This window comes from Cheilinus undulatus, linkage group 6 (assembly GCF_018320785.1).
Source record: "Cheilinus undulatus linkage group 6, ASM1832078v1, whole genome shotgun sequence".
Taxonomy (NCBI): Eukaryota; Metazoa; Chordata; class Actinopteri; order Labriformes; family Labridae; genus Cheilinus; species Cheilinus undulatus.
Window position 1 is genome coordinate 49901663 of NC_054870.1, and position 21629 is coordinate 49923291.

Sequence of the window (21629 nt, forward strand, 5' to 3'; positions counted from 1 at the left end):
CCCCATCTGACGCTGTGAGGTCTCGACTTTCCAAACCTCCAGTTTAAACTCGAACTGAGCAGAGCTGTGACCAGATGCTACATTTTCCAGGAAGCCAAGCCTTTGGGATTGAAACAGTAAATGTTTTGTTACAGCCATAAATCATGACATTGTTTAATTAGCATCTTCCAAATTCTCATTCATTGTGGTGCGCCTCTGAGATGTTTCCTTCGATGGGTTTTAAGCACATATTTCTCCACATATTCCACCCATCCATTTAGCCTCTGAGAGAGAGATAGAGGCGAATGGTAATTACACAGGAAGGAAATCTGGTGAGGAAATAAAATGGGCCATTGTGATAATCCTCTTGAAGGGATTTACAATCCCGGACAGATAAAGAAGCAGCCATTTGCTTATCAGGCTTTTCTCATTACGCATTTTATTTCCATCTGACAAAACAACGACAACTTCTGCAGCAGATAAGACTCAGATTTATCATTTAAAGTAGAAACTCCTCCGCTCTCACAGAAACATTGATTAATGCCGTTCCTCCCACTCTGGTTTATCCTCCAGCTTCACCTGAACCTAATCTCTCTGGGCATCAGCCACACAAAAAGCCGTCAGGGTGAGTAAGACGATGCCTTGTTGGTGGTGGTCTCTAAAGACCAGCAGGGACAATGGATCAAATGCAAACCAGGAGGCTTTGAACTGTTGCTGCAGCTCTCTCTCCCTCTATTGCTCATGCTCTCCGTGACCCTCTGCCCCCGATATCATGCTCACTGAGAGAAAGTGCCTCATTCTAGAGGAAGGGGGCATTTCTAAGGAGGTTTTCACATAAGACAATCTTACCTGGTCTGCTCTTGCATTAGAAACCTCACTCAGTGCAAAAGCACCCTGCACGTATACACAGTCAGATACAGTAGGTGGCATTACAAACATAGCTGGTTTGTAAATCCACCAAGAAGAAGAGAGAAGAAGAGGCAGCCTGTGCAAATAATCGAGCCCATCCTGCAGGCTACTAGGGGTCTTTTTGTTACTTTTTAGACTCCAATAATGACGCTCTGCTACGTCTACTACACAGGTCAGGGGATAGAATAGGTCAGAAAAAATGTAGCCACTATGACATGATACCTCCCATTACAATTATGAGAATTAAGAATGAAAAATAAAATCATTCTGTAACCAGAAGTCTACAAAAAAAGCTCTTGCAAGTCTTTATGTTAGCTCAGGGGTTTTCAAAGTGTGGAAGCGTGAGCCTCCCCTAAAGAGAAATTATTCATTCGGTGGACCCCCACCCACAAAAAGGATTGAAATTGAAAAAAAAAAAAAAAAAAAAAAAAAACTTTTCAAACATTTATGTCTAATCGTTAAACATTTTTAACATTAAAATATTTGGGATATTTTGGTTTGAAAATGTCCTTAAACATCTGCCTTTCCCTATTTTTCGGTAATAATGCCATTAAATACTGCTTTTTAATTTTTTTTTTCTTTGCCATTTTACAACTTCTTTTGGCCACTTTTCCCCATTTTTTCCACCTCTCACCCATTTTAGCCCTTTTTCTCCTTTTTGCCCATTGGAGCTACCTTTCATCATTAAATATCTCTTTTTTCCCCAATTTTTTCCTCATTTTTGCAATGTCTTTTTGCCACTTTTTCCCAATTTTTGCCACTTTTATTCCAATTTTTTGCCCTTTCTTTAACCATTTTTTGTCTATTTCAGCTACCTTTTGCCATTAAATACCACTTGTTTTCGTCTTTCCCAATTTTTGCCTCTTCTTTTTGACATTTTTTCCCATTTTGCCCTTTCTCACATTTTTTGCCACTTTTTGCCCATTTAAACTACCCTTTGCCATTACACACCACTTGTTTCCCCTTTTTTTGTCCATTTTTACCACTCTTCACTGCTTTTTGCCCATTTTAGTCACTTACGATTCATTTTTTTGTCATTTCTTACTCGTTCCTGCTACTTTCTGACCATTTTTCCACTTTTTCTCCCCATTTTTGCCCCGTTTTGCCCATTTTTTTGCTGCATTTTGTCCATTTTTGCCACCTTTGACCTATTTTTATCGCTATTTCAAGCTGGTTTTCCACTTTTCACCTCTTAGATTATGGCTTTTGCAATGGTATTTTTCAACAATTTTGCTCTTTGGTTGAGGGTTGAGAAACGCTGTTTTATAGCATAGTCCCTATAGTAACTATAAGTCTATCCATTTTGCTCCATGCACAGCAGAGGTTAGCAAAGCAAATCACCTTTTTTCTGGTTTATGGTTCCATGCCTCCCCTGAAGCTCTGTGGCGCCCCCCAGGGGAGGCCCGCGTCACACTTTGAAAACCACTGTGTTAGCTTTATTTGTGACACCATTCAGAACTGTCAGAGACACGAGTTCTCTGTCTCTCTTTCTCTCCTTACTGACAGTGTTAATTTTATCGACTAAAACTATGATTAAAACTGTTCTTCAGCAGCTTTTTTTTCCATGACAAAAAATCGATCTTTGATGGCTAAAACTGGCAAAAACTAAGTTTAGTTTTCGTCAAGATGACTAAAACTAGACTAAAATGTAATGTAGTTTTCGTCAGACATTCAAAATTTATTTTCTCCACTGTGGGTAAATCTGTCAAAACACAATGCATTTGTATCTATTCTGCCTCTTAGCTGTAGAAAGCAGGGACCCAGGTTTGACAGAGTGCAGAGAACACACTACCATGGTTTGGTACCAGATTTAGGCAAGAGAATAAATGCTTGGACTAAAAGTAAAGACTAAAACATGAGGACTATTTATGGACTAAAACTAGACTACAAAATCAAAAATGGATCTTCCAGAGGGGGGTAAAAGTAATATGATATGATTTATGGTTCAAAAGTTTTCTAACTATTTATAACCTGTGTCTCCTCCTGTTGTCCACGACAGTGCCGATCTCAGAAAACGAAATTAATAAAATTTTACAAAAAGCTCGCTCAGGTGCCCCCAAAGTGGGTAAAATTTAAAAAATAACCTCCTAAGTCAACAAAATTTGACCAAGTAAATTCTTAAGTGCTTCTTAGTGGACAATAAATAACACAGTGACTCTAGCTTGCTGTTTGAATAGACAATATGATAAATTGGCCTCCATGCCACCCTTCTATTGGACAATAAGTGATAAAGCACCCTCCAGGGTTGTTCTCTTTAGGGTCTCCTCTCAGTGGCCGTAACCACAACATGAGGTATGAGGTTCATTTTCATTGGCATCCTACCTTGTCTATTTTGGTTAAATTCATGGTTCATAATTCCTTGGCTGTTTCTGCAGAGGTGCAGTAGGTATTTAACCTTGCAAAGCAGATGAATTTGCCAGACCCAATCTCTGTCATCAGGCAAATCCATCTTGAAAAGCTCCAATCCACAATGTTTGTGCAGAACCAATCACCTTAACTTGAGGAGAACAAGGCGGTAGCTGTGGGCGGGGTTTAGGTGGATGCATTGCAGTGATTAGCCTGCATGTAGCTTTAGCACAGCATCCGTTTTACTTAAACTGGTTCATGTTTCTGCATGAGTTCTGAGCAGGGCTGAAACTGAGGGGTTTTTTAGACATGCAATAATCCAATACTGGAGTGTTTTTTCAGCAACAAACTTCACAGACATGTTTTGGGGGACCTCTGAGACTGATATAAACTTGTCTTAAAAGGGTAAAATATGTCCCCTTTAAAGGGCCTCTATGTAAGATTTTTGCTTTAAAACTTCCCACTTTTGAGTATATAATGGTGCACACTTTATCCCAATGTCAAGAATGAGGCTCTTTATGTCTTCCTTGTTTGCCTGTATAAGCCTGTGGAGTCATTTCTCTGTGAAGAACTCAGGCCGAATTTTCCGCAAAATCTTAAAGGAAGTGACATCGGGTACTACATAATGCGTGCGCCCCCTTGCTCTGTTTATATCTGACAATGGCGCGTTGAATGGAGAAGGCTGCTTCCGCGAGTAAACGACCAGCTAGCTCAGCCTAAACACCCACACAAACTCCGTGACAACATTAAAAAACTAAGGTAGTTTTATCTGCTGAAGCCCGTCAGACACAGGGGGAAATCGAGGATAAATATCAGTGGAGCATTTGAGAAATGGAGGGAGCTACGCTCGGTGCTCGGGATAAATACCGATCCAGAGATGGCCATCTTTCTGTTGAAAAGGTAAGGCATCACTCTGGACCATGAAATACAATGTAGTGTTTTATGTTGTATAAACCATATGCAACATTGCGTTAGCTTGCTTACGAAGACGCTATCCAAACAACGAGAACGTCACGTTGCTCATTTAGTGTTTTCCGGATAATATTGCATCTTTTTCTTGCTTCCTGGCACTGGACTCAACTTACTGAGTTTATTTTTTTGATACTTAGTTCGTAAAATATCTTCAAAACATAATTTCAGCCAACTGATATCCTCGATCGAGGCACCATTATCAGAGCGAAGCAATGATAGCCCTATTGCTTCTGCTCAACAACTCAACTTCACTTACCTCCTCTGTATACATGATGTCGGTAAATCACCTTGGTCTGCGTGGTTATCAGCTGATAAACCAGAGGCTCGTTCATGAGCAAAGATCATGTCATCGTGGACGAGCAACACATTGTTATAGTTCGCCTAATGGCCAGTGGTGTCGCTACACTGATATTTTTCTAAATCTTGCATAGAGCCCCTTCAACTATAAATGTTTCACATCTTTTTTGACAATGGTGCCCCCCTGTACACAGCAGGTGCCCTTTTGAATCATTATCACCTCTGCCCCTTAAATATCCTGAATCTGCTACTGTTTGGAAATGAAATTTATTTTCTGAGCAAAATAAAATACCAAATAATTTTTGTTTAATACTAGAGACTTATTGATTGTTGTATCGATAAGGACTCAGATCATGAGGAGCATCAATAAGTGTAAAAAATCGACATTCCACCTCCTCCACCTGTGACCTGGATAACAGTTTCTACTCTGAATGCATGAAAGTATAAGAGCCATGACTTCTGCTTCACTATTTTTTTTAATCCGATACAGATCTACTTGGAAATCCCCTCAGTTCGTCTGCCTGCACTTGTAAAGCAGCACCGTTTGGAAACCACGGGTGTTTCGGTAGATAAGATCCACTTTCGAGGAAGAAGCAGGATTTGTGCATAACAGATAACATGGAGCAGGATTTCCTGGAATTAAAATGGTTATCGAATACAATACGAAGAAAACGGGATGAATTCTTTGTCTTTGCATGCAGTTCTTTTTGTTCAGAAGATTTCTCTGCTGTTAGTCATAAAACATGAGCTATGAGACATCAGTCATCCACACAGCGCTCAGATACAAGTGCACCCATGAGGAAAGCTTGGATTGCAATATTTAGCAATAACGGCCTCATAACTGCACAGTCGCGAAAACGTCATAAAAATTTCATTATGCATTCTCAGAAATAAGCCATGCACTGACAACTGTCGAAAGAAAAGGCAAGTTGGAAAAGAGAGGGCTTATTTGTGTGTCTTTATTGCACAGCACTGCCAGTTTTCATGAATAACACAATAAAACAGTCGGGTGGCGCTTCACAAAGCCTTCGTGTTTCCAAATGTTTGAAAAATGGGGTTTTCTTTTGCCAGAGGAATCCCGAGGAATCCGATCCTTGGATATCAATCTCTGTCTGAGTGATAAAGGCGCTGATGACAGAGGAGTTGATCACCAGCTTAGGGTGGGGTCCGTGCATATTTGTCTGCACTTCTACAGTAAACGCTGCCGTCTCCACCCAAACTCAAACCACTCCACAGACTTGTCTCTGCTGTCTGCAGACATCAAGTCTAACATGCTGTACACGCCGCCTCTACCTTCATCCCATCAACCATTTCCACAAGACAGGACCGCGAGGAGCCTCGGCTAATGAGAAAACAGCGTGTTTGTAATCAGCTTGAAGGGAACGGGGGGGAATTCTGCAAACCTCAGAGAAGCCATCGCTGGCGGAGGCTGCTTATGATACAGGCTCTTCAGCTCCTGCCAGCTGGCACGGGCGCCCTGGCAAAACCGATGCATGGTGGTTAATGGATCATAAAGGTTTGCTGGGAGCCGCTTCACAGCTCGACTTGATTTAGCAATGTAACACAAACCCATTAGTGTTGCTATTCTGTGTAAGCAAGCATGGCGTTCAGGCTCCATCCAGGAAAACACAGACTTACAGCACTTGTAAATAATCCCGTCTGGGCATGCTGTGCAAAAAACAGCTACTCATTTCATCAAAAAGAAATGATACAGCTTATCACATCATAACAGTGAAATTATTGGCATGGAAAAGGCAATTATTCTCAAGTGGTACATATAAAACCACAGGAGCGATTTCCTAACCATTCTGTCCACAAAAATGATCCATTAAATTCAAATAATGCCCTTGTTTGCTACTTATTAAAGGGATACGGTGCACTCCTTTCAACCTCTCCACACAACTCCTCAACAATTCAGCAAATCTGGGACTATCAGTGCTAAAACTCTACCATAAGTCTCATTAAAGGGGAAAAGGCTCACTCTTACCTTGCAGCAGGGGTGAAATGTTGGCCTAAAGACGTTACTGAAGCCTCACTTTCTCCGTCTGTAGATAAGTGACACACTCTAGATTGTGCTTTGGCATGAGGACAAGCCTGGTTGGCTGACAGAAAAGGATTAAAGAGTATTAGGAGTGTCCAGATGCAGGGCCACATGCACATTCATTCAAACTAATACTTTGACACACTGACACACTCACTGGAGGACGATCCGTTCCCATTATCTCATCACTCAGAAACATTCGCCCTCCCTGCTCTGTGTCCTTTAAATGTGGTCGTAGATGTAAACAGAGAGCTGGATGTTAGCGGCAGCAGCTAACGGCTCAATCTTTGTTTTTACACATGTGCTTTGTATCATTTGGCTGTCTGCAGGTCTGTTGTTTCAAGCTGATTATAAAACGCCAGATGGAGCCCAGAGGCCACACCCCCTCTGTATCACCCAGCCAGCCCCTCAAGAAGGAAACACATCTGGGTCAGGCCTTTATATGAAGGTTAGAGAGATTTGTCAGTTATATATCTTAGGGAAATAAACAAAAAATAGCAAGATACAGACACATTTTTAAAAAAAAAAAGGAAAAACATGACTTTATCTCTTTATGGAGCATGGACCCATATATGGTCACTTCAGCCTACTTCCTTCTTGCCCTCCCTTGAACTCTCCCTGATATAGTAGAACTAGTGGGTGGACTACACAGGAAAATCTGGGGCATAATTTTTCCAGAGTAAAAAGTATTTAACTCAAAAATAGTAAAATTTACTCTGTATTGAATATTTTTTTTACCAGCCACCATGAGAGTTGGAGTAAAAACACAGAGTAAATTCTGCTGGGTTAAAACTTTTAACCACACCCACTTAAGTTCCAGCTCAGCTGGTGTCACTCATGGATGGTCCCGGCTGCAGCTCGTTAGGTGTCCCAGCTGCAGATAATCCCAAGATTTCCTCACCTGGTGATGAACCTTTAAACACCTTTGTACTGCAGCTTCTAGTCAGGTAACTCCTCTTCAACCTTTGATAATCTAGTGATTTTTCAGTACTTTTTTTTTTTTTTTAATTATTTTTTTACCTTGTCGAACTCCATTTGTCCTCTTTTTCTGCAGCGTCTCCATCTCTCTGCCAGGGCTATTTCCAACCAGTACACTCACCATCACTTGCACTATTGTTGTCAAATAAACTTCTTTAACTTTACCACCTTGTCTGAGTTCTTGTCATATGTTCATTGTTTCTGTAATATTAGAACACTGTCTAATGTGTAGGGGCAAAAACACCTATTTTGTTACGCCATTTATAGGTGGAAAGGCAGAATTATCTATTAAGAGGAAAATGTAGCTCTACATAAAGAGGAAGATCAGTCTATTTAGACTGAGATACAGCTCTACATAACCATTACCCAGTTCTATATGGAGTAGAAATTGTTCTGTAATGAGTAGAAACATTCCTATAAGGAATCAAAAACGGTCCTGAAAGGACTAAATACAACACTATATAGAGAAAAAACAGCTCTATAATGAATGAACTCAAACTGACACGCCAGATGGATGTGTTTCATCCATCTAGGAAAGCTTTGATAGGAAACATTTGAGAAAAGGCAGAGGCTTTGAAATAAACTCTGAGTGTGATTGTGTGAACGTTCTGTCATATCTCTACGGGCCAATCAGAGCAACAAAACACGAGACGTAGCAACTATCGAGCTGCACGTGCGCAGCTACTGAGGAATAACGCGAAACTATAGACATGTTAGTACTCAACTTTTGTCATTTTTGAAAAGAAGACAACTCACTGCTGTTCTTTGTTCTTCTTTTAACAAAGAAATGTTGTCAAGTTCTGATAAAACTGGCGCTTTAGCAGCACCTATGCTAATCTTTTCCTCCATAACTGCACCAACTCTTGCTGCTGCTTGTTTACGTCACGACTCTGCTGCGCCTGAAAGTACTGCCCCTCGTCACTGATTGGTCCTGTCACTTTCTACCCGGCCCGAACGGTTCAGATGGGAGCTTTGCAAGATGGATTCACCAGTGAGAAACTAGGAAACAGGCGTGTCCATCTGCTTTACAAGGTTAGAATGAACTATGGTCTGAATTACTCTGTAATGAGTACAACTGCCGTAGAATTGTTTTTATTTTGTTCATAGTGGAATACATTATCATCATTTAGAGTTAAATAAAAAATACTTTTTAGAGTACAAACAACTCTGAAAACATTACTCTGCAAGCAGAGTGAGTTTTACTCCAAATAGACTGGGACCAAATGTTATATTTTTCAGAGTAAAATTTTACTCAACTCAAGTAGAATTTACTCAGGTAAATTTACTGTGTATGATTTTTATCAGCCAATCAGAGGAGGTCAGTCAACTCCACGAAAAGTGACATCACACCATCTGACCAATCAGCAGTGGCCCTGAGCGTCTCAAACTTCCTGTTTCCTTCAGAACTTGCAAAATGTAGTTTTACCTCTCTGTTGGTCCCAAACAAATATTTAAGGTATAAATTACAAAATAAGTGTAATTTTGGTCATTTTTAAAACCTTGAAATAGTTCTTTACACTCATATGGGCTATATCAGTTTTGATTCTGCCGCATAGTTTAGACATTTCATATCTGTGACTTTTATTTTACATTTACTGGAGGTTTTATATAGAAAAAGTGGCATAAAGAGTGAAATATGTGATTTTAGTGTGTTTTATAACAGTATAGCTGTTTTATTAAACGTATGTGGTATAAATTAGATTCTATCTTTATTGTGAATCTCTTCACTACGGAAGAGTATTAGGGCCACTGAAAAAAAAAATTTGAGACAAACTTTTTTTTTTCAATTGTGAGAAAAAAGTCAGAATTCTGAGTTTATTCTTCAAATGAAAAAAAGTCTCAAATGTTTTTTTCTCAGAATTCTGAGATTAATCTCAGAATTCTGACTTTAATCTCAGAATTCTGACTTTTTTCTCAGAATTCTGACTTTAATCTCAGAATTCTGACTTTAATCTCAGAATTCTGACTTTTTTCTCAGAATTCTGACTTTAATCTCAGAATTCTGACTTTTTTCTCACAATTGAAAAAAAATGTGTCTCAATTTTTTTTTTTTCAGTGGCCCTAATACTCTTCCGTACTTCACTGATAAGATTCATTTAGTTATTTGGTATTTGTGTTTATTATAGATGCCCTGTTGGAATTATAACACTGGTGGTACCATCATTACTTACACAGTAGTGTAAAAACAGTCCAGCAGGGATCTATTCTGGGTCCCCTCCTGAACCTAATCGTGAACTGGCAGAAAAAAATGGTTGTGAACCTGAAAAGTTGGCTCTCAGCTGGAACCAAAAGATAGTTGGTTCTTCCTCAAGAACCGTGACATCATCAGTGGGTGTGGTCATATTCTAGGCTGTGGAGACGAGCTGAAAATGGAGAAAAGGTGGTCTGCAATGTTTGGTTGTGATCTGGGCATCGACAGAATTCCAGGTGAAGTTGGAGAGGAGTACAAGGAAAAGCAAGTTATATGTTGAACCTGCAGAAGAGATGGCGAAGGCTGAGTTGATTACTGATTAATAAACTTCAGAAACTGAAGAAGGAATGTAGGTGTTGTGTACTTCTGCCTGAGTGACGTGGAGTAACGTCCTCCCACTTTGGTTCCACTTAAACTGGTGTGAATGTGGGCTGGTTTTAGAAAGCATCAAGGTTCTGAAACTCCAGAACCAGAACCATGTTGGTCAGAAAGCACTAAAAGAGGTCAGAATCTAAAGGCAACCTCAACATGTCTTGTAAAATGAATTTTTCATATTTAAATAACTTTCTGATATTTAATTAAATACTCAGACTCTGTATGTTTAGTTTCCATTATTAAGATATTAATATCTGTACACTTTATGGAAATCTTTTCTTACCATATATGGGCAATGAGCCATTTATGGTCATCACATTGACCCTGACTTTCACCATAATAATGAACAAAACGTATGTAAGCAAAAAAGCTGTCTTGGGATGTCGACTAATCATGATCTAGAGCTCAAATTTTGAATTTCTGAGCATTTCAATGAGTTCCCTATAAAGGGTTAACACCGGCCACACTCTGGACTGTTTTTACACTTCAGATTATTCTAAAAAAAGCTGACACCACAGACGAATGGAAAGTTTTAACTGAGTTTTCATTCAACATAAACCAAATATTAAACAAAAGATTAATTTCATTTACTTACAAGAGATTTGGCAAAAAACAAAAGCCAAAATTGATTCACAAACGCCAAGATTTTCCAAAAACATTCCATAAAAAACCAACAGCAGTCAACAATACTGCAATAAAACGGAAAAGCAAAACAAAGCTTTATTTCAAACATGTGAAAGCAAAGAACAGCATGACCATATTTCGCAGAACAGCAAAATTCACCAAATCACAAAGCAAAACGAAACATCACAAACACAATATTTGGGAAAATGGGAAGGAAATACCCACAAACATCTCATAAAATATGATCCTTAACATCAACTTTTTTACAAAAGCGACATTCTGCCAAACAAGGCAAGATTTCAGGAAACAGAATTTCAGCAGACTTTCTCACAAGCAAGAGAAACAGCAGAAACTTTTCTTTAGAAAATCAAAATATTTGGCAAAACATGACATTAAAAACTAGAAAAGCACTCAGAGAGTGCAGACCTCCGCCATTAGCCCTATCTCCCAATAGTAAAGAATCCTGTAAAACAAATCCTGGATCCAGACGGTGATCCAGATCACTCTCAAAATCTAATCAGTTCTTCCTTATGCCATTTCTGACATTTCCTGAAAATTTCATCAAAATCTGTCCACAACTTTTTGAGTTATGTTGCTAACAAACAAACTAACAAACCCTGCCGATCACATAACCACCTTGGCGGAGGTAATAAATCCATTCGCCCTTCCAATCATTCAGCTATCCATCAATCCCTCCAACTATCCATCCATCTAGCCATCCATTTGTTCATCCATCCCTCCATCCAGCCATCTTTCTTCTTCCTCTGATCCCAGGCTGGGTTGGAGTGGCAGTAGGCGAAGCGAGTCATCCCAGACGTCTCTCTCCCCCAGTAACGTCCAACTTCTGTGGAATGCCAAGGTGTTCCCAGTCCAGGTGAGACTTATAATCCCTCCAGCGAGTTCTGAGTCTTCCACAAGGTATTCTTCCAGTAGGACATGCCTGGTAAACATCCAAGTAATTTTAGGGAATATGACTGATTCTTTTTAGGAAGTTTGTTTTTTAGATTTTCCAGAATTTGCATGAAATTTCATGGGGATTTAATCATAAATTTAAGAGATTTTGACTGGAAATTTGGGTGGGTAATATCCCTTCCTAAAGTTTTATAGATTTTTTAGGGAATTTGGCTGGAGTTTTTGGAGGGATTATTATGGACATTTTTTATAATTTTCCTTGGACTTTTGGGGTGCATTCATTTGTAAACCTTTTGGAATTTGATTAGGAACTTTGGGTGGAATTTGCTTGAAATTTTTGTGTAATTTTGAACTTTTTATGTAAATCTTTTTCAGAAAAGTTAACTGAAATGACGGGAATATTTGAGGACATTCTGGATTATTTTAAAGGGAATTGGGGAATTTCTTCTTCTTTTGGATTATTACTTATTATTTGTATTATTATTATTATTTTAAAGGGAAGACCTCCAGGACTCTTAGTGGAAATTCAGCTCATACCTGGCCTTCACAAGTCCTTGTAGTCCATCATTTAAAAATGACAACACCGTGCGTCTCTTAGTGACTGACACCATCACTGACTGAATGCACCCCCACCGACTGGCTGACACACAATCAATAAGAATAAGAACAATTTTAAAAGTTCATACTTTTGGTGTGCTGTGTTTTTCTGCTGTCCTCATATGCAGACATCAGTTTTATGACTACTGTCTTTTCAAAGACAATGCCCAGGTTTTTTATTTATCCGGCTGATCCCAAATAAGTGGGATAAACTAAAAATGCATTCCAAACAAAAGCTCAGGTCTCAGGAGTTTAAATATTACAACATGTGCAAAAAAATGCCATAGGTGTTCATTAGGCTTAAAATAAATACTTTGGCACCAGTGTTTACTTACCTCCTAAAGCTTTGTTGTCCACCACTGAAAATAGCTGTAGGTCTTTGGTTATATATTCACGATACACGTTGTGATCTGATGAAACATTGTGCTGTTGTGGAGAAGTGGGATTGTGAACGCTTCCTTAGAAGTCTTCTGGCCTGGAGACCATGAAGATGCACACCCCTACAGCTGCCATATGGCTGCCATAGATTACATTTCTGCATCTTAATCTTTATTGTGCACTTATAGGAGTCTGATTGCAAGCTAACTTTGTCAGAGGACATCATTTTTCCTCTATGGCTTGTATAAGTTTAAACTTAAGTAAATACAGGCTCTATTGTAGAAGCTGCTGAGCCTGCAGAGTTTACAGAGAGTCCAGAAATCCCCTCTCTTTGCTCTACAGCCGGCTCCACTCCTTGGACGCCCTCCCCCGGACGCCTCCTGTGACCCCTCCGACTTTCCATAAATCTGCTGAGTGATCGCAGTGCTCAATTAACACTCTGAGAATTGCTCTGGTGGAGAGAACGGCCACATCCGTAACGACAAGAAACCAAAGCTGCGGGTTCACTCCAAGTTCTGCGATAATAAGAAGGTGGACCCGGTACAATGAAAAATGGGTTCAGGCCCAAAAATATAATGGCAGCTATTGTGCTGGTGGTCACACAGTCACTCAAGTGCAATATTCAGGAAGGCCGTTTCATTACATCCAATAGAGCCTCAATCATGTGTAAAATTTGCAGTTTGAATGGAGCTGCTATCATATCAATCATCAGCGGCTACACTGAAGGCTAATGGAGCTGCTTTCTTCCTGCTGACTCTTTTGGCTGAACATAGGACGTTTATTAATCAAAACAGGCCTCACAGAGCTGAAACGCAGCGGCATGTTTCCTCAAGATTAGCGGAGAATAGTTTTGTTCTGCTGGAGGGAAGAAATTCGTCAAACGGCAGAGTGTTTGATGTTAACTCGGTCGTCCTGTTAAAGGTTCATGACCATGATGGCAGGGTCTTCTTAGAGGCGTAAAAATAAACTGAAAAATCTTGAAGCAATTTTTAAACTATTCAATTTTAAGTCTTTTCTGCCATGTTAACAGGAGAAATTGATGCTGGGAGTGCTAAATTCCATATATCAAGTTGTCAACAGCATTGTTTCAAACCAAATATTCCCAACCACCACAGGATAAATTGCCTTTAGATCTGAACAATAACCCCTTCATTCCTAGATAATGGATCCTAATGATCTCAGTGATCCAGGGGAATTAATCGAGCGAATCAATGAGGTTGAATCTTGTGGTTTTAAGTAAAATATCTTGACTACTATTGGATGGATTATGATGGTTAAAAGAGAACTTCAATCTTTGTTTTGGCCTGACAGCGGGTCAAAAGTTTATCTTGTTTCCAGCTTTGATAGATGAGAAAAAAAAAAAAGATATCTTAAACTTCTTATAACTGCAGCAATCGAGCATCAGATATCGTTTCACTTCGGACGTTTGCAGTCCACAGCGCACATGTCTCGTATTAATCTTCTGATCTGTAATTCAGTTTCCTGTTGAAAACAGTACTAGAGCGAGGGCTGGAGATTGAAACTTTGCACCATGAGGACCTGGTTCGGCCTTTTTCAAAACCCGAACATCACAAATGTTTTGGTGTATCAATAAGTGCAATCTAGTCCTGTGGTTTCTGTTACGTAACAACATTTTATAATATCACTGGTGCAAAAACACGTACGCAGGCCCGCCTGCAGAAACAGATGGGACCCCTGAAAAGCTTGGTGTATACATACCATTTAATAATATCAATGAATGCACACAGGATGTGCAGCGTTGGCGCTGGCCCCTTGGGTAATTATTGGACCCGGTTCCAATACACTTTGGACAAGACAGAAAAATGATAGTAGGTCTTTAACCCTTGGAGCTCATACCTTTACAAATCACTTGGCAATGTTTGAACCATAGGTCGTAGACACTTCATTGATTTTTTTTATCTGAAAGCTCTCCATTGTGCCTTTGTGGTTATGTTCTCCATGCATTTGTAGCTCTTACAGAACATTTTTTAGTGAGCCCTGAACTTGGCTGACTTTCCAGGGTCTCTGAGGACGTTGTTGTTGTAAATAACAAGAAGTGACACAGTTTAGAAAAACATTAATATTATTTGAACCATAAGTCATAGACACATAGAAAGCTGGCTTTCTTGTCATTCGTTAGCTACCCTCGATGTTTCGGTAGCCCTAAAGGACGTCGTTCTAGCGTGCCCAGAGCCTAGGTGTCTTTACAGATTGAATCCACATTGTTAGATCCGATAAAGGCGTCTTCTTGTCCATTTTTAATCCATTTCCGATCACTTACTTAATTTTTTTTGCCCAGGGCATTGCCATGTTGTTTACTGCAATGAATTGTGGGAGTTGTAGTCAACCAGTTGCATCTCTACCGTTTTGAGAAATGGCACAAATGAATCTAACTGCAAAAAAGTGCATGGACTTTTCTTTGCATATATGTAGATCTTCTGAAAACCATTAGTCATAAAATTTCTATTTTTTTTCATTGTTGTGTCCACAGGAGAACAAGTCTGTGCAAAGAAAATGCTTAGTCACAGTTTTCTGCGTGTCATAAATAAAAATTGCTGAGTTTCAAATTCCGATTTTTTTTTCTTTTATCTTCAGAGTCCTATGACTTTTTAAAAATTCAAGTGACATTACTGTAGTAGATATATTCTTAAAACCCAGGTTGTCCTGAAAAAAAGGATGTATAGAGCTTGACTGTGCACCACAGGGTTGATGTTATCCAAGCTTTTAAGGACAAAAAGTTTAGCTGAGACATGATGTTAAAAAAAAAAATAGCTGTGTGCCCTAAGGGTTAAAATAAAATCTAAATATAACTTTTACCATAAATCACAGCCTCTCTTTTTCCTCTGGAAGCCCTCTATTGCAGGGCTGTCGCTATTTCTATTATGTTCAGATGTTATTTTTTTCCTTTAAAAAGCTTAAGCACATACTGCAGAATGAATAAAAATCTTAATATTTCTAACCTTGCAAAGCAGATTGATTCGCCCATGTCCGCGTTTCTCACTGGCGAATCCATCTTGCAAAGCTCCTGTCTGAACCGTTTGGGCTCAGCTAGAAAGTGACAGGACCAATCAGCTTCGAGGGGCAGTACTTTCGGGCGCAGTGGAGTCATGATGTAAGCAAGCTGCAACAAGATGCCAGTGCAATTATGGCGGAAGAGATTAGTGTGGATGCTGCTAAAGCGCCAGTTTAATCAGAACTTGACGACATTTCTTTGTTAAAAGTAGAGAAAAGAAAAGCAGTGAGCTGTTTTCTTTTCAAAACAACAAAAGTCATGTACTGACATGTCGACAGTTGCCATGGTTCGCGTTATTCCTCGGTAGCGGCTATGTCACATGTTTAGTTGCTCTGATTGGTCCGTAAAGATGTGACAGACAGAACGTTCATCCAGTCACCCTCCAAGTTTTTCTTCAAAGCCTCTGCCCTTTCCCAAACTCTGTCTATGGAAGGTTTTCCAGAAGGATGAGTGAAACAAATCCATCTGGCGTGTCAGGTTGGGAATAGATAGCATTAAGCTGATTTTACAGCAGACACTTGCTTGTAGCAGTTTAGTGCTAAAAACAGCAGTCATGGTCCTACAGAACAACATCTGCAAAAAAAAAAAAAAGAAGAAAAAAATCTTTCTTAGCTTTGTCAGGGTAAGTGTTGTTCAGGAAGTGTGTGCAAAGCAAACCTTTGTCCTAGCTGCCATTAAATACGAGGCTCTCCAAAGTCGACCTTCTACCTTGTACTGCACACAGCCCTGTGTACATTTACTTCACACCCCTTTGGTATTTACTTTAAGAACCTCCTGCCTTGTCTATGGACTGCTTCTGTCTTCATTCTGTATCAGCTGGTTTAGGTGGGTTTAATGGTTTTAATGGGCCTCCTTTGAATGTATTAAGCCTTTACTTGCACACACAAGTCAATGAGACATGCCAAACTAATCATCAGAGTAGTTTTTATTTTATTTGCTTAAGCCAAACAGAAATCAGCCAGAAAAATGACTCTTGAATATGTTTTATTATTATGAGAATATCTTCAGAGAGGAGCTGGCCGATGCCCCATGTATCAGAGCATTTCTTTTCACAAGCATACTGAGGCTGTACTCGGCTTTATAAGCTAAAAGAAAAAGAAGTTAATAGAGAGAGATGGAAGTAAAAACAGAAAAGAAAGACACCAGTCTGAGTTCCTTTATGCCCAGACCCTCACGTGTCCCATGTTCCTCCGTCAACCACCGGTCATGTCAGACATGAATGGAGCCGCTTTATGAATGCAAACACGGGGAAGTGTGCGGTAAAGATCAAATGCTGACATTTGAGATTCACTCACAGCTGCAGGAAGCAGAGGAAGCCCCAAAAGAGGAAGTGATGCAGTTGGAATATTTGCACTGATGATTCACGAAGGCAGTTTAGTGGAGAAGGAGCAGGCTGTTTCATCATCACAGAGGAAAGTTGCTTTTTATTTGTAAATCATTTTAACCTCCTTCTCTCTAAATCATGTTGTGATCTTTCTGCGGATCTTACACAACACTGTAAATGTAGCTCAACTTCCTCCCATTTCTGTTATCTTTGCTGAGATGTTTCTACACCTTTATTGGAATCCACTTGTTGTAAATTAATCTGATTGGATGTGATTTGGAAAGGCATACACCTCTATAGAAGACCTCAGAGCTGACGATGCACATCAGAGCAAAAACCAAGCCATGAGGTCAAAAGAACTGCAGAGCTCAGAGACAGGATTGTTGCACAAGTAAAAAATAAATTCTGTTGCACTGAAGGCTCCCAAGAGCACAGTGGCCTTCATAGTTCTCAAATGGAGGAAGTTGGGTACAACCAGGACTCTTCCAAGAGAGGCCAAACTAAGCAATCAGGGGAGAAGGGCCTTAGTGAGATCCTGACGGTCACTCTGACTGAGCTCCAGAGTTCCTGTGTGGAGATGGGACAAAGTTCCAGAAGCACAGCCATCACTGCTGCTCTCCACTGATCTGGGCTTAAGGAGACAGAAGCATCTCCTCAGCGCAAAACACATGAAAGCCCATGTGGGCGTACATTTTACAGTCGAGTCTGTTTTTTATAGATCACATATTTTTGAGTGAAAAGTGGCATATGCCAACCTCAAGGTAGCAGTTACGTCACGTGTTTCATTGCTATGATTGGCCTGTAAAGATGTGACAGACAGAACATTCATCCAATCACCCTCCAAGTTTTTTTTCAAAGGCTCTGCCCTTTCCCAAACACTGTCTATGGGAGGTTTACCAGATTGATATGTGAAACAAATCCATCTGGCTTGTCATTTTACATAAGGACAGCCTGCCAAAGATTCCAAAAGTGTATCTCAAGGGTTTCAATCATCATCCCTGTTTGATTTTCTTCTTAGGCACATTTGTTGACGTGAGTTTCTGCAAGATCTGGGGTATGTGGTCTCACTGCCTGACCAAGTCGGCATGTGACCACACTGAGATTGTAACATGAAAAATATTTGAAAGAGTCCTTTATTATTTGCAAATCACTTTGTGCATCATCAAGATGTTTCCTGCCACTGGCATGGCTGTGTTTGTTATGCTTCCTCCTTGGGTCAGCTCGCTTCCTGATTGGCTAACGCTCCATCCAACACACCATTCCTGCTCATGCTTGCTCAGCTGTCCTTGGTGTTCTCCTTCCCAACAGGATTTCTGATTGTAAATATTAGGTAATATTTCATATTTACTTTCTGCAACTCTTACTGCCTTCATATCTGAGAGGGAACGATCGCTCTAACGCACCTCACAGCACAGCGAAATCTGGAAAGGTAGTCTTTAAAATCATCATCAGTCTGCACAAGAGCAATAGGTTCTAATGAAGAAGGCAAATATCCTTTGACAGTAAAAATAAATAAATAAATTAAAAAAATAGGGGTGTGTATAGGCAAGAATCTGGCAATACAATATGTATCGCGACACAGGGGTGCCAATATAGATATATTGCGATACTCCAGAAACCCCCTGTGACCACAGACTTATTCCTCCTTAGAGTGATAGTTGGAAACCCCACAATATATCTGTCGAAGTAACAAGGCAATCTGTTGTAAGATTTCAAAATAAAAGCTTTCTCAAATATGCCATATTCATTGTGCAACTGCCTAACTTTAAAATAAAATCATAATTAAGAAAAGAACTGCCCAACTTTAAATTGAAATACTTAAGAAACCCCCTGTTACCACAGATTCATTCCACCTCAGAGTGATAGTTGGAGACCCCATAAAATATCTGGCACAGTAACAAGGCAATCTGATGTAAGCTTTTATTTTAAGCGCGTTGTGTCATCCCAGTATTTCACTCTGGCGTGGCATATCTTACAAACGACTTGACTCTGGCATAAGTCTGTGCTGTCTTTAATCTTTTGGAAGCCAAAATAAGTCCACATGTTTGCTACAAATGCAGCAGAAGCTGCACTGCTGGGTAGGCATGAGCAACCGGCCCGAAGTCTTGCAAGATCTCGTTTTCTAAGCAGAGGAGAAGAGGAAAGAGTCAACTGCCTGAAGCTGGGTTGCGGTCAAGGGGTGAAACAACACCAAAAACTTTCGCACCAATAAAGTAAATTTTTCATTTAAAAAAATATCGCTTCTGCATTTTAAAATATCAATGCAGTATTGTGCTGCAAAATATCGCGATTTATCAGTGTATCATTATTTTCTAACACCCCTAGTAAAAAACCTTATGCATTCACAGATGAAAAATAAATTTTGAATTTTAGAGACTTCATATTTAGAAACAATGCAAAGACCACAAAATGAAAATATTCGCTGCAAAAACAAAATAATTAAATTCAAATTTGCATGAACAATAAAAGTCCAAAACACACCAAGATAAACAATGCCAACCCTGTTTTAACAGCAGAACTGTCTAAAAAATCACATAAAACATCATTTTGAGGCTAAATTAGTCTTCTGCACCCAGATTATTGGGGTATTCTGTAACAGATTCCACATGGAGTTAAATTTTAAATCTTAATAATGGAGGACCCTATTCTTAATTGATGGAGCAGCTTTTGTTCCTCTGCTCATTACCCCAAACTGACATCATCTGTGGTCACACTGCAGGGTGTGTTTCTTGTTGTAACACGTTCACTTTGTTTACAACTGTAGCGACTTAGAGTGTGGAAAATAGGTGGTCAGTACCCCCACAAACCCTTTCATTTGCACTTTGTCGGCCTGGCTTTTTATGATGCCGCGAACAATTATGTATACAAGGAACATCCCATAAAGACACTAATATAAACATTTAATGACTGCAGACGATCTTTTCCCCAGCACAAAGACATTATAACAAGTAAACACATGACTTCATCAGCTGTATTTTATCTCGAGAGTTTAATGCACACTCTGCAAGGTGCTTGGCAGGGATTCAACTGCAGACTTTTCTTTTATCACTACATGTTTTTCAGTGTTTTTGAGCAAGTTTGTGCAGCTTTTCAGAGCCGCGCTTTGGCTTTTGGTTTTCTAGTAAAATGTTTTAATGTCTAGACGTCGCTCTAAAATAGAAACTCAGAGGGATTTAGCAGAGTGTAAACTCTGTCCTACCCACGGGATCGTTGCACTTTCTCATGGGTTAAAAAAAGCGCTGCTCTGTTTTATTGTTTGACTTCACAGTTCAATGAAGAGCTGTGAGCTGGAAGAGAGATGTTTATTCAGCAATAATGATGGAGGAGATGACAAATATATCGGATGTTGGTTTGAAGGCATAAACTAGACACAGAGCTGTCTCAAATACAAATATTAAGCAACACACATACTCATGATTGGTAAATTAAAATTAAGCTGTAGAACTGGTGCAATAGAAACACCCTAAACCATCACTGACTGTGGGAACTGAAAACACTGGACTTCAAGCAAAACAGGACTTTGGACCACTGAGCAACCTACCAGTTTTTTTTCTCATTAGTCCAGGTGAGATGCTTATGATACCAGTGGTTCAGGATAGGCTCCACTTGAGGCTAACCACACTTGTAATAATAATAACTTTATTTGTATAGTACTTTTAAACACATGGGTTTACAAAGTGCTTTGACAAGTGCAGAAGCAAGCAGAAAAACAAGGCAACAAACCTAAACAAAAGACAAGAAGACAGAACGTGACATGCAGACAGCATCAGCAGAATCCAAACACTTGAAGAAACTAACCAAAAATATGGATGAGATAAAATTCAACAACACCAAAATACATCAAAACCTAGACGTCATGTGATGCCACGCAAACTAAGACATCAGAGACATCAATCTGAGTGCAGACATGAAACCATACTACACTAAGACATCATGGACCTCATCAGGATGCAGGCAAGACACAGACATCAAGTACCATAAAATGATAGGAACCCAGCTACACAGGCTGAGACCGAGAGGACCAAAATTAAAAGGTGAGAAATTAACAGAGAAACAAGGAGGAGTAAAAACAAAACAGGAGATAAACGAGAAAAGGCGGTAAAGTGTAAATAAGAGGGCAAAAACAGATAGTAAAGCAAGGTAAAACAAGCTCTAAAACTGTAAAGCAGTAAAAGTGATAAATATTATAACAGAGGTAAACAAACGGGAAGCAATAAAGACATAAAAGCAATAAAGTGAGGGAGACAGTAACGATTAAAATGAGGTTGACAGGAAGTAAAGGTGAGATTAAGAGGAAATTAAACTAAAATAGGTAAGAATCTTTGAGAAGATAAAAACCAAATGAGAAGAAGACGACATCATGTAAAAGCAAGTCTATAAAAATTAGTTTTAAGAAGGGATTTAAAAGATGTCAATGATTCTGCATGCCTTATCTCCTCGGGCAGGTCGTTCCAAAGTCGAGGGGCTCTGATGGAGAAAGCCCTGTCACCTTTATATTTGAGTCTCGGCTTTGGAACAACCAGGAAGCCCGCGCCCGAGGATCTAAGGCTGCGGCCTGGCTCATAGGGGGTTAAAAGTTCTCGTATATAGATTGGAGCCAGGCCCTCCAGTGCTTTAAAAGTAATTAATAAGATCTTAAAATGAATTATAAAATTAAGGGGAAGCCAGTGTAAAGATGCTAAAAGGGGGGTGA

The 21629-nt window shown here is 39.6% G+C and overlaps 1 protein-coding gene across 1 annotated transcript in view; it reads right to left on the reverse strand.

Moving 5' to 3' along the window:
• The window catches only part of LOC121511364, a 76619-nt gene extending 70074 nt beyond the window's left edge, over positions 1 to 6545 (reverse strand). Inside the window, exon 1 of the mRNA XM_041790012.1 lies at positions 6491 to 6545. The gene's annotated coding sequence lies outside the window, so the exon portion shown is untranslated. The remainder of the gene's footprint in view (positions 1 to 6490) is intronic.
• Between the last annotated feature and the right edge of the window lie 15084 nt (positions 6546 to 21629).